Here is a 12371-nt window from a genome sequence, read left to right on the forward strand (position 1 = left end):
TCCCACTAAGACTCTTGACCCCAAGGAGTTGCCGGAAGGTATGCAAAATGTGCATTGAATCCTCCACAGCTAAAAGATCCATTTCAAGAATCAAGGGCTTTCTCTACCAATACAAATGCCATCTTGATGTCACCCTAGATATGCCAGCAGCCAATGAATATGAATTGATGTTTAGAATAGGTGATTCACGCTCCTACAACAAAAGCTCATGCTAAAATTATTACAGTAAATCACACCCCTCGATCCAACTACATCGATCTTGCCAAAGGCTTATGTAAATGCAGATAAGCAGCCATGGTTACCTTACCCCGTTAGAGGTCCTAGGCAGCTAGAAGTGTAAGAACGAATGTCAATGATGATAGGTGATGGAACTTTATGGGAAAATATGGCTATGCAGCCATGGTTACCTTACTCCATTAGAGGTCCTAGGCGGCTAGAAGTGTAAGAACTAATGTTAGTGATGATAGGGGAGGAAACTTAAGAAGAAGATTTTCAGCCTCTCACCTGTTGTGTTCTCCATTAGGGTTTTGTGAGTGTGTGTGTGTGTGTGCTTGCAAGAGCTCAAGCTCTATTCTCCCCTACATGTTTTCATGGTATCAAAGCCTGGTTCGTGCTAAGGGCTGAAGTGCAAGCAAGAGAACCACAGGAAGCGGTACGAGGGTAAGAGCTTCAACTACTCTTCCCTATTGTGTTGGTGACTACACCCTTGTCGGGAGCTCTACGGGAGGCACCGGCAACGATCTCTGATTGAGGAGCTTTCTTCACGGGAGTAAAGCTATAGGGTAACTATTCAGTCCTATCGGACTATAATTTCCGGGCCGAAAATGCGTTTCGGGCGCGTCTGGACCTCCATTTTTCAGAAAGCAGGCGATTTCGAGCACTGCGGGTAAGTCATCGAGACTCTGCAGAACTCTGTTTTAAGAACTACAGGAAGACAGATTGACTGTGCAGACACTATGGGTGCTGCAAAGAGGTCTACAGTTGCCATTGGGTGTATGTATGCACATTGAAGTCACTGGTTGTGACATTTGAGAGTACCGCTGTGCAAAAAATACTGCAGGTTGTGCAGAAAAACCAGAGTGCAGTTTCTGGTAAAATTGTGTGTTTGGCAAGATGTCTAATGATGGCATAACACAGATTGTGGCTGAGAAGCTGGATAAGAATAAATTCCATGCTTGGAGGTTTAGGTTGACGAATTTCCTGATGGGAAAAGGCTATTGGGACTACATAGAAGGTGAGCATGAAGAGGCACCGGAGATCCGACTGCTGCTGCAGATGTGAAAGAGTTTAAAGTCTAGAACCAAGGAGCCAGGAAGGTTATGTATTGGCTATCCATTAGTATACAGGACACCATGATTGGGCACATTCAGGATGCCAAGTCCCCCAAGGAGGTGTGGGACACCTTGGTAAAGCTCTATGAAACAAATACCAAGGCACGTAAGATACAGTTGAAGAATGAACTTCATACTGTGGAGAAAAAGAGCATGTCTGTGAATGATTATGCGTTGAAGATAAAGGGTATTGTGGAATCCCTTGCATCTATTGGTGTGTCAGTAGATGATGATGACAAGGTGGAAGTCTGTCTACGTGGTCTCGGGCCACAATACAAGGCGTTCAAGACGTCTATTCAGACTCGAGAAAACATTCCCAACTTTACACATTTGGTGTCTATGCTGATTATCGAAGAGAAGAACTTGGGTGAAGACCAACAGTCTTCACAAAGCAAAAACAGTTCAGAGCAACAGGCCTTCTACACGAGTTCAGGAAGAGGACGAGGTAGAGGAGGCCGTGGATGCAGTCAAGGAGGTGGCCGAACAGGTAATCAGAATTATGGCCAGCAGCAGCAACAACAACAACAGTCCCAGAATCAACAACAACAACAACACGCAGGTGGAAGAGGCAAATTCAGAGGCAGGGGGAGTCAAAGAGGCCGTGGAAATTGGCAAAGGCAATATAATGATGCACGTGAATGCTATTATTGTGGTAAGCCTGGACATGTGCAGGCAGAATGTTATAAGAAGCAAGCTGACATGCAAAATGGGAAAGTGCAGCAAAACAACTATGCATCCTCCTCAAGCAGAAATAATGAGGACAATGAAAGGTTGTTTGTTATGCAGCATGTCGTGAATGCCATGTCTAAAAATGTTGATGCAGCACAAAAAGATAATGTATGGTATGTGGATTCAGGCGCTTCGAACCACATGACGAGTCATGGGGAGTGGTTCAAGGAGATGAAAAACCCGGAAAGACCACGTTTTGTGGAAACAGGGGATGACACTGCTCATCCAATTGCCCACGTTGGTGGAGATATGCCATTGTCTATGCAGGATGGCAAAGTGAAGTACCTTGCAGATGTACTTCATGTACCGAACATAACAAAGAATCTGGTTTCAGTTGGCCAGATGATTGAGCAGGGTTTGCAGGTTCGGTTTAACCCTGATGGGTGTTATGTTGAAGATTTCAAAGACAAGTGCAGGTTGGTTGCAAAAGGCAACAGAGTGGGCAGAATGTTTACGTTGAATGTAGACATGCCTGAAATGAGTGCTGCGATGTTTGCAAATGGTTCAGGAATTGTTACAGACACAGACATATGGCATAAAAGAATTGGACATGTGAATGTGCAGAGATTGAAGTCTATGCAGACAAAAGGAATTATGATAGGGCTGCCAAAATTTAAAGTGGAAGGTATGCAGAAAATATGTGAAGCATGCCAATTTGGGAAGCAAACAAAGCATGTGTTTCCACGTAATAGATATGTGAGCAGAAATGCACTAGATGTTGTGCATTCAGATGTATGGGGTCCTACGAAGACCATATCTATGGGAGGCTGCAGGTACTATGTGACTTTCATTGATGACCACACAAGGAAAGTGTGGGTATATTTCATGAAGGAGAAGAGTGAGGTGTTCACTCACTTTCAGGATTTCAGAGTTTTGGTTGAAAAGCAAACAGGGAAATATGTAAAGTGCCTAAGGTCAGATGGAGGGGGAGAGTACTTCTCCAATGAGTTCTCTGAATTTTTGAAGAAGAATGGTATTCGGAGACAGTTTACATGCAGATACACTCCGCAGCAAAATGGAGTTGCTGAGCGAAAAAACAGGCACATTGCTGAGATTGCGCGAGCATTGATGGAAGAGAAGAATATGCCGCATTGCTATTGGGCTGAGGCTGTTTCTACAGCAGTATACATCATGAACAGGACTCCAACTGCAGCCATACATGATGTAACTCCAGAGGAGAGGTTTACTGGCAGAAAACCAGATTTGACTCATCTGAAAGTCTTTGGATGCATTGCATATGTGCATGTGCCAAATGAGCTGAGAACTAAGCTGGACCCGAAAGCTGAAAAATGTGTGTTTATTGGATATTCCCTTGAGCAAAAGGGATACAGGTGTTATAACCATGCTACACGTGAGCTGAGGGTAAGCAGGGATGTTGTGTTTGATGAGATGAGCAGCTGGTATGTTGCTGAAAAAGAAGCTGTTGGGGCTGATGTGAGTGGAAGTGTGGTTGCACAGAATGCAGGTCAGCAATCACAGTCTTTGAGTGGACCAGGAGAGTCCTCATCTAGTGGGTCTGTTGATAGACCATGGAGTGGCAGGCTGCGTCATAATACCAGCCCTGCAAATGTGATTACTACATCACGTAAAGGAAAAGAGAAAGTGGTTGAGCCCCTTGGTATGCCTGACATTTCTGCAGGGCATTCTCATGTTGATGGAGAGTCTAGTGGCTCAGATATGAGCCTTGATGAGGAGCTTGGGATCCCAGCTATGAGAACACCTGGTGTAAAGAAGGCTATGGAAGCCATGAATGAAAAGCTGCGAAGATCTGGTAGAGTGAAGAACCCTGTGCAGAGGTTTACTTATGATGGTTATGTGGCACATCACTATGCATATATGGCAAAGGTTGTGCAGGTTGTTGAGCCCACATGCATTGATGAGGCTGTTGGAAATGTGTGTTGGGAGAGAGCTATGGATGAAGAGATGGATGCACTATATGGAAATGAAACTTGGGATTTAGTGCAATTGCCTGAAGGCAAGAAAGCCATTGGATGCAAGTGGGTGTACAAAGTTAAACATAACAGTGATGGAAGCATAAACAAGTACAAGGCTAAATTGGTAGCCAAAGGATATGCGCAGACATATGGGATTGATTATGAGGAAACTTTCAGCCCAGTTGCCAAGATGGCAATGGTGAGAGTTGTGATAGCAGTGGTTGCGTCAAAGCAATGGTATTTACATCAGATGGATGTAAAGAATGCATTCTTGCATGGGGATTTGCAAGAAGAGGTGTATATGTTGCAGCCACCTGGTTATGAGGATGTGGGTCACCCCGAGTATGTTTGCAGGTTGAGAACGCCTTGTATGGCTTAAAACAAGCACCAAGAGCATGGTCTGACAAGATTTCTGAATATCTTGTCACTATTGGCTTTCATGTAGCCAATGTAGATTTCTCATTGTATGTGAGACATGGTGATAGAGGAGTTGTGCTTGTTGTCATCTATGTAGATGACTTGATCATTACGGGGGACCATGATGCAGAGATCTTTGATGTAAAGATCCTGCTTAGACAGAAGTTCGAGATGAAGGATCTAGGGGAGCTGAGATATTTCTTGGGCATTGAGGTGAGTAGGTCACCACATGGTATTGGATTACTGCAGAGACAGTATGGCTTGGACATGTTGTCCAAGTATGGTATGACAGGCTGTAAGCCTATTTCTGTGCCATTGGATCAGAATGGCAAGTTGAGTGCAGATTTAGGAGAGATCTTGGAGGATCCTACTATGCAAACAGCATGGCTAAACTTAATCTCCATAGTATAAGTTTTTGTATGAAAGTTTTGTGTGTACATGAGCATATTTATATCTTTAGTGCACATTATGTTTTCTTATATGCTTTGCCCGTGAAGAGAATCTCAAAATCAATTTTAGACATAGGTCTATTTATCAATGCTACCCAAGAGATCATATTAATGTCTACAAAATAGTTAAAGGGTCTATGTGAGAATGAAATATGTCACATATGATCGTTAGGTATGATCCACCATGAGACAAAAATCCTAGCTCCTAGGAGATTTGGAAGACTTCTAATGTCTTCTTTTTCCTGATGAATATCCTAGCTCCTAGGAGCGAGGGTACAGAATGCTTGATTCACTATTTGAGTGAGATTTCATATTTGAGGTAAGCTAAATCAAGATGCCATCTCAAGCATGACTAAACTTATTCTCGACAGTGTAAGCTTTTGTGTGAAAGTTTTGTCGTATACTTTGCCCCAGAGTGAATCTCAAAATCAAGTAAAGACATAGGCCTATTTATTAATATTGAAGTGAGAGAGAAACAAAAAAAGGTATGTTGTCGACAAACCCCTCTTCCCCACCATAGCCGCCCCCCAAAAATAAAAATAAAAGTTATAATGTACACCCTATCAAAGTTACAATAAGCATGACCTCATATTTGAGCAATCTCACAAAAAGTGGTGCAGGCCATAATAAGGCCTATTTAACAATACTCAAGAGAGAGTGAAAAAAAGATCATATAAATGTCTACGAGAGACCCAAAGTGTCTATAAGACTAAATGATGTTATATATGATCCATGAGTAAATTGTATGCTGGGTATGATCTATGAGACTAAAATCCTAGCTCCTAGGAGATTTGTAAAGCTTCGCAACGGCTTCTGTTATGGCTCACCCTAACCCTCCTTGAAACACATCCAAAAAGACATGACCTCGTGAACCACAACTCGCGTGAGGAACTTTCCAACGGCAGAGCTCGTAACCCTTGAGGTCTCCAAGCTCTACAACTCCTTAAGCAGCAATTCCACCGTGTCGCGAGCGCCACGTTGCACTATGGGTCCTCGTCCCTCCTCTCACCTCACCTCACTTCACTCACACACACTCACTAGTATGCATTAGGGAGAGAGATTAGCAAGAGCAAGACGCAATTGCACAATCGGAGAGTATGTTGTATTATGAGAGAAATTCACTTATATACATGGCCATAAGTGTTCACACTCACTTAAGCTATGGCTGGCCGGATACTTTAGGCTCATAAGAGGCCTAATGCTATTACAATGGATAATCTCATATATTATCCATGAAGTAAATCACTTAGGACTTCATCCTAACTTGTTACCACACGCTCTTGAAGTGGGAATCACCATCACCCGTCCAAGTTGTAGCTTTGGACACTATTGCTTCATATCTTGAATGTATGACCCTTTGGTGTATCTACCGTGACTCCTTGATGTAAGATACTGCGGTAGCTCTTGTTAATCCTAGAATTGGATTAACAACTTCCTTTTCCTAAGGAATCAAATAGCTCCTAGGAGGGAGGGCGAACACTTGATTTAAATAGAAAGACTCTCATTTGCTAGTTTTAATTTAGACTTCTCTAGGAAAATTCTAATGTTTTTGAGATTTTATATGAAAGTTTTGTTATGTACATTATTTATATCTTTAATACACATTACATTTTCTTCTATAATAGGAGGGAGGGAAAAGAACGCTTGATTCAAATGGGAGACTGTCATTTTGCTATTTTTTCCCTAGGAAGATTATTATATTTTTTAAGCTTCATATTATTTAGTATAAGGTGTTTTCTCCCACCCCCGCCACCATCAACTTCATATCGTACCACCCATGATGGAATCATCAGTTTATTAGAATGTTTGTTTTATAGTAGCCGTGCCAATGGCCCAATTATTTACATATTTTTGGACCTTAGTCTTGCTACATTACACATTACTTGATTTCCTTAGACCATTCTTTGTCACAGTACTGATACCAGTTAGTGGACATGGTATTGGTACCATGCTTATGCAACATAATCATCTGATTGCTTTTGAAAGTAGAAAATTGAAACCATTTGAGCTTAAGTATAGTACTTATGATAAAGAATTGATTTCTGTTGTTTATGCATTAAAAATTTGAAAACATTATCTTATGGATTTTGAGTTTATAATTAAAACTAATCAACAAAATATTAAACATTTTCTTTCACAACCTTTAATATCAGATAGACATATTAAGTGGGTATCTTTTATTTAAAAATTTAGCTAGCTATTTAATATATACCTGGACATAAAAATGTTATCGCATAGAAAGGAGGGACCTCCCATTCTAACTGTGAAATGAACCTGGATTGTGTTTTCTCGTTTGTTGGTGTGATTGAGATTCCATCTTTGAGCTAGTAAGCCAAATCAAGATGATGCCATCTTAACAAGCATGATGCTAAAGAGAGAGAGAGAGAGAGAGAGAGAGAGAGAGAGAGAGAGAGAGAGAGAGAGAGAAGGTACGTTGTAACGTGGGCTTCACAAAGAGTGGTGCAAGCCATAACAAGGCGTTGATTTAACAATACTCAAGAGAGAGTTGCGTGAAAGTTTTTTCACGTGTACTTTGTCTCGGAGAGAATCACAAAATCAAGTTTAGACATAGGCCTATTTATGAATGCTGGAGAGAGAGAGAGAGAGAGAGAGAGAGAGAGAGAGGGTACGTGGTCGACAAAAGCCCTCCCCCTTCTTTTTCATTGTACCAACCTATTATGGAGTTAGCCCAATGTTAAAACTATTGTAACAAATAAATGATGTCTCGACAACCCCACATGAGCATGTGTGTGTGTGTGTGTGGGGGGGGAGAGAGAGAGAGAGAGAGAGAGAGAGAGAGAGAGAGAGAGAGAGAGAGAGAGAGAGACATTAGGGAAAACCTTTCGGGTTTGGTGAGTGACGGAGATTCCATGTTTGAATTCAAGATGCCATCTCAAGCATGACTAATCGAGAGTGTAAGTTTTGCATCGTGTAAGTTTTTGTCATGTACATGTGCTCAAGCTTATGTATGTATATCTTTAGTGCAACATCACGTTCCCTTATGTCCTGGAGGGAATCTGAAAATCAAGTTTAGACATAGGCATATATATCAATACTCCTAAAGGTGGTCTATCCCTAGTTGATTACGTTGTGAAGAGAGTGTGGCTAAGAGAAAGGATCTCAAGGCTTATCATACAATAATCGAAGGGATTCATTCCACATGCCAGGAGCATCATCATCAGTCAATGATCACACATTGCTTGATGCCTTGTTTTGTAATGGTACTACACACACATTGAGAAAGAATACATATATATGCGTATGCATGATAATGCGGCACGTTCCTTCGTTTTTACAAAAAGGATTATTATGATTTTAAAAAAACTAGAATCCTTAGGTACCCTTATCCTCTTGATTGCTTGCACCTGTCCATTGTCCAACGTACTTTGAAAGAACGTGTATACTTCCTTCCATTCACGTATAATTATCTTGAAGCACTTGAATGAAGATGGACACTGCAACCCATACCATTTCTGGTCTGTTCCTCACAGCTCTTCGTATGCGTGTCTTTCTCAAGTATATATGAATAGCTTATAGAGCTTGAACGAGCATGAACATTAAGCCTATGATTATACTCGACGTGAGGAATCGTTGGACATCGATAGAGCAGAGTACATCACAAGGTAGATAATTCCAAATTCATTACGACATTTGAATCTGAGTTACATGTCATTCATCAAGTCATAAGATTTTCGAGCTCGTTTGTGTGAGTGAAGTCGATCATTAGTCCTACGTATTGATTTGTGTGATACAAAACTCATTTTCAAATGTGGTAATGAATTTGTAATTTTCCAATTTGTGAGGTACTTTTGAATCCCTATGGAACATAAGAACAGGCTTCAAGCTCATCAATTTGCGAATGTCAATCTAGCATTTCTTCCAAGTATGCTTTCAGATTCATGTTCATTCGAGCATCTCAAATATGCTCTATGCCCAAGCACTCACACAATCTTGTTTTACAAGCTTCAGAGCATGGAGTGCACTTGGTTTTGATGAGATGATGATGATGATGTGTGTGTGTGTGTGTGTGAGAGAGAGAGAGAGAGAGAGAGAGAAAGAGAGATGTACCTACTTGCGTTTATGCACCCGCCGTGTGTCAACACAGCAAAAAGCACAAGCTCTAATCAACCTGTATAGGCTTTGTGATTGTAGTGGTTGGACCTTTCAACACACACATCCATCGATTGCCGATCCTTCTTGCCTATGTTGCTTTCTAGCTTCTTGCGCTCTACTGGGGTTGTGCGCTTCGCTTGCTTTCTCTCACATAAATACCACGTTAATGTTCCTCTTGTATGTAAGGAACTTTGATGATATGCCCGGTGTGCTTGTTGATTCTCACACAAAAAAAACGAGGAGAAGTTGAAATCCACAAGAAAACCCACGAATCACAGGTTGCCAAAATCCATCTTCTTTGTAGACACGCTTGGTGTCACAATGCTTTTTAGCAAAGAGAACTTTGGTGATATGCTCAGGGTGTTTTTGATTCACACACAAAAAAACGAGGAGAAGTTGAAATCCCCAAGAAAACCCACGAATCGCAAGTTGCCAAAATCCATCTTTCTTCTTGGTGTCGCACGGAAAAGCTTTTTAGCAAAGAGGCAACATCATCTTTTTAGCAAAGAGGCAACATCATCGTCTTCTTCGTATGGGTGTCTTTCTCAAGTATATATGAACAACTTATAGAGCTTGAACGAGCATGAACATCAAACCTATGATTATACTCGACATGAGGAATCACTGGACATTGATAGAGCAGAGTACGTCGCAAGGTAGATAATTCCAACTTTCATCGCAAGGTAGATACTTCCAACTTTCATTACCACATTTGAATCACAGTTACATGTCATTCATCAAGTCATAAAATTTTCGAGCTCGTTTGTATGAGTGAAGTATTAAAGAAAACCATACATAAATTATGGCGAGTTGGCACAGTTCTCCCCGAAATTCAATAAACATAGGAGAACGTGCCCTTCCCCCATTTCCCAAATAGCAATTTCGATATTGAAAGTGGACCAAAACACCTTCAGTGTTGAAGGCGGCCATTAGTCCTACGTATTGATTTGTGTGATACAAAACTCATTTTCAAATGTGGCAATCAATTTGTAATTTTCCGATTTGCGAGGTACTTTTGAATCCCTATGGAATATAAGAACAGGCTTCAAGCTCATCAATTGCGAATGTCAGTCTAGCATTTCTTCCAAGTATGCTTTCAGATTCATGTTCATTCGAGCATTTCAAATATGCTCTACACTACACGAAGTATCTTGCCCAAGCACTCACACAATCTAGTTTTACGAGCATGGAGTGCATTTGGTTTTGATGATGATAATGTGTGTGTGTGTCTGCGTGAGAGAGAGAGAGTACCTACTTGCGTTTATGCACCGGTGTCAGCACACCAAAAAGCACAAGCTCTAATCGACCTGTACAGGCTTTGTGATTGTAGTGGTTGGACCTTTCAACACACACATCCATCGATTGTAGTGGTTGGACCTTTCAACACACACATCCATGGATTTTGCCGATCCTTCTTGCCTATGTTGCTTTCTAGCTTCTTGCGCTCTATTGGGGTTGTGCGCTTCGCTTGCTTTCTCTCACATAAATACCACGTTAATGTTCCTCTTGTATGTAAGGAACTTTGATGATATGCCCGGTGTGCTTGTTGATTCTCACACAAAAAAAACGAGGAGAAGTTGAAATCCACAAGAAAACCCACGAATCACAGGTTGCCAAAATCCATCTTCTTTGTAGACACGCTTGGTGTCGCGATGCTTTTTAGCAAAGAGAACTTTGGTGATATGCTCAGGGTGCTTTTGATTCACACACAAAAAAACGAGGAGAAGTTGAAATCCCCAAGAAAACCCACGAATCGCAAGTTGCCAAAATCCATCTTTCTTCTTGGTGTCACGCGGCGATGCTTTTTAGCAAAGAGGCAACATCGTCTTCGCTGAGCTTTCGTGGAAGCAAGAACCACCGCTCTCTTTCTATCTCCTACACGAAGGCGAGAGGCTTTCATGTGGGGCTCACCAAAAATATGAGGGCTCTTTTGTTGGGACCAAGCACCGCGTAGAGTCTCACTCGATCAGAAAGCTGGAAACCCCATTGTTTCTCATAAAATACACACAAGCTTTTTACATCAATCAGCGCAGCATATCGCCCCAAGATTATTGTGCGCGAGCTTTTGAAGGAAAGTTTTTTGAGCTATTTTTAGGAAGCTTGTTATTTAACGAGCTTTTCAAGAAATTTCGGTAATTTATTTTTATTAACATGCCACGTGGTTTTCTCTCCTTTCATGCTTTTTTGCAAAGATGTTAGGCTACCCAAGGTAAGGAAAATCCCAAGCTCATGGACAAGAGAAGGGAGGTTAAGTCCCACACCGAGAGTAGGATGTGGGACATAGGTCGATTTATCAACGAGAGAGAGAGAGAGAGAGAGAGAGAGAGAGAGAGAGAGGATCATTTTAATGTGTAGAAAATACTTAAAGGGTCTATGTGAGACTAAAATATGTCATATATGATCGTTAGGGATGATCCACCTCGAGACTGAAAAACGTAGCTCCTAGGAGATCTAAAGACTGTTAATGGCTTCTTTTTCCTGCTCTGCTGGCGAATATCGTAGCTCTTAGGAGGGCGGGCAAAGAACGCTTGATTCAAATGGGAGACCGTCATTTTGCTATTGTTTTTCCTAGCAGTATCATCAGCCCCACCACCAACGACGACCGATGTCGCACGATGACTTGTTTTGTTTTATTATTATTATTATGTTGATTAAAGAAAAAAGAAAAATCCCAAGCTCATGGTGGGCAAGAGAGAAAAGGGAGGGAGGTTTATTATTAGTCCCACATCGAGAGTAGGATGTAAAACGCTTAACCTAGAGGATGCCAAACGGGAACCAGCAAGAGCTTCATCCCGGGTGCAGTAGCGCCTTCGATCCGCGTCAGCGGAGGGACGTGGGCTGGGATCGGACGCGTGGCGCCGCTGTGCAGGACCGGTTGCTGGCACATCTTGTGGCGCGCCCATCTCCAAGCCTGGAGTGGAGGTATTGGCACCTTGCCGGAGGGTGAGGTTGTCTGCCATTCCCTGCAGTGGGGGGGACCGCGTGTCAGGCCGGGAACGGAGCAACGATTACCCCCCTCTCCCGGCAGTGGAGGGATAACGCCAGCCCTCGTGCGGCTGCCGACCATCCTCACGCCGCCGCCACTGCGAACCCCAGCCTTTTTCTAATTCTCTTTTCCAATTAATTATTTAAATATATCTTTTTATTAGAAAAACAAAAATAAAAAGTAACTTCTCCCTGCTGCTTGCAGACACCCTGAAGAGCGATAGAGGAGAGCGCTCGCTCTTCTTCTATAGAGAGAGAGAGAGAGAGAGAGAGAGAGAGAGGTACCAGTTTTTCTTTTGCGTTTTTGTTTGGTTGTGGGTCTTTTTGTTTGCAGGGACAAAAACGACTCGGGCACAGAGCTATAGCTAGGCACCCACCTTGGTGGATATATATATATATGTAATGCCAATCGT

General features: G+C 42.1%; 1 pseudogene; it reads left to right on the forward strand.

Moving 5' to 3' along the window:
* The first annotated feature begins 11868 nt into the window (after window positions 1–11868).
* LOC147630948 (signal recognition particle RNA) lies at window positions 11869–12015 on the forward strand (annotated as a pseudogene).
* Window positions 12016–12371: the final 356 nt, after the last annotated feature.

Source organism: Cibotium barometz, chromosome 15 (genome assembly GCF_041138505.1).
Source record: "Cibotium barometz isolate CiBa-2024 chromosome 15, ASM4113850v1, whole genome shotgun sequence".
NCBI lineage: Eukaryota > Viridiplantae > Streptophyta > Polypodiopsida > Cyatheales > Cibotiaceae > Cibotium > Cibotium barometz.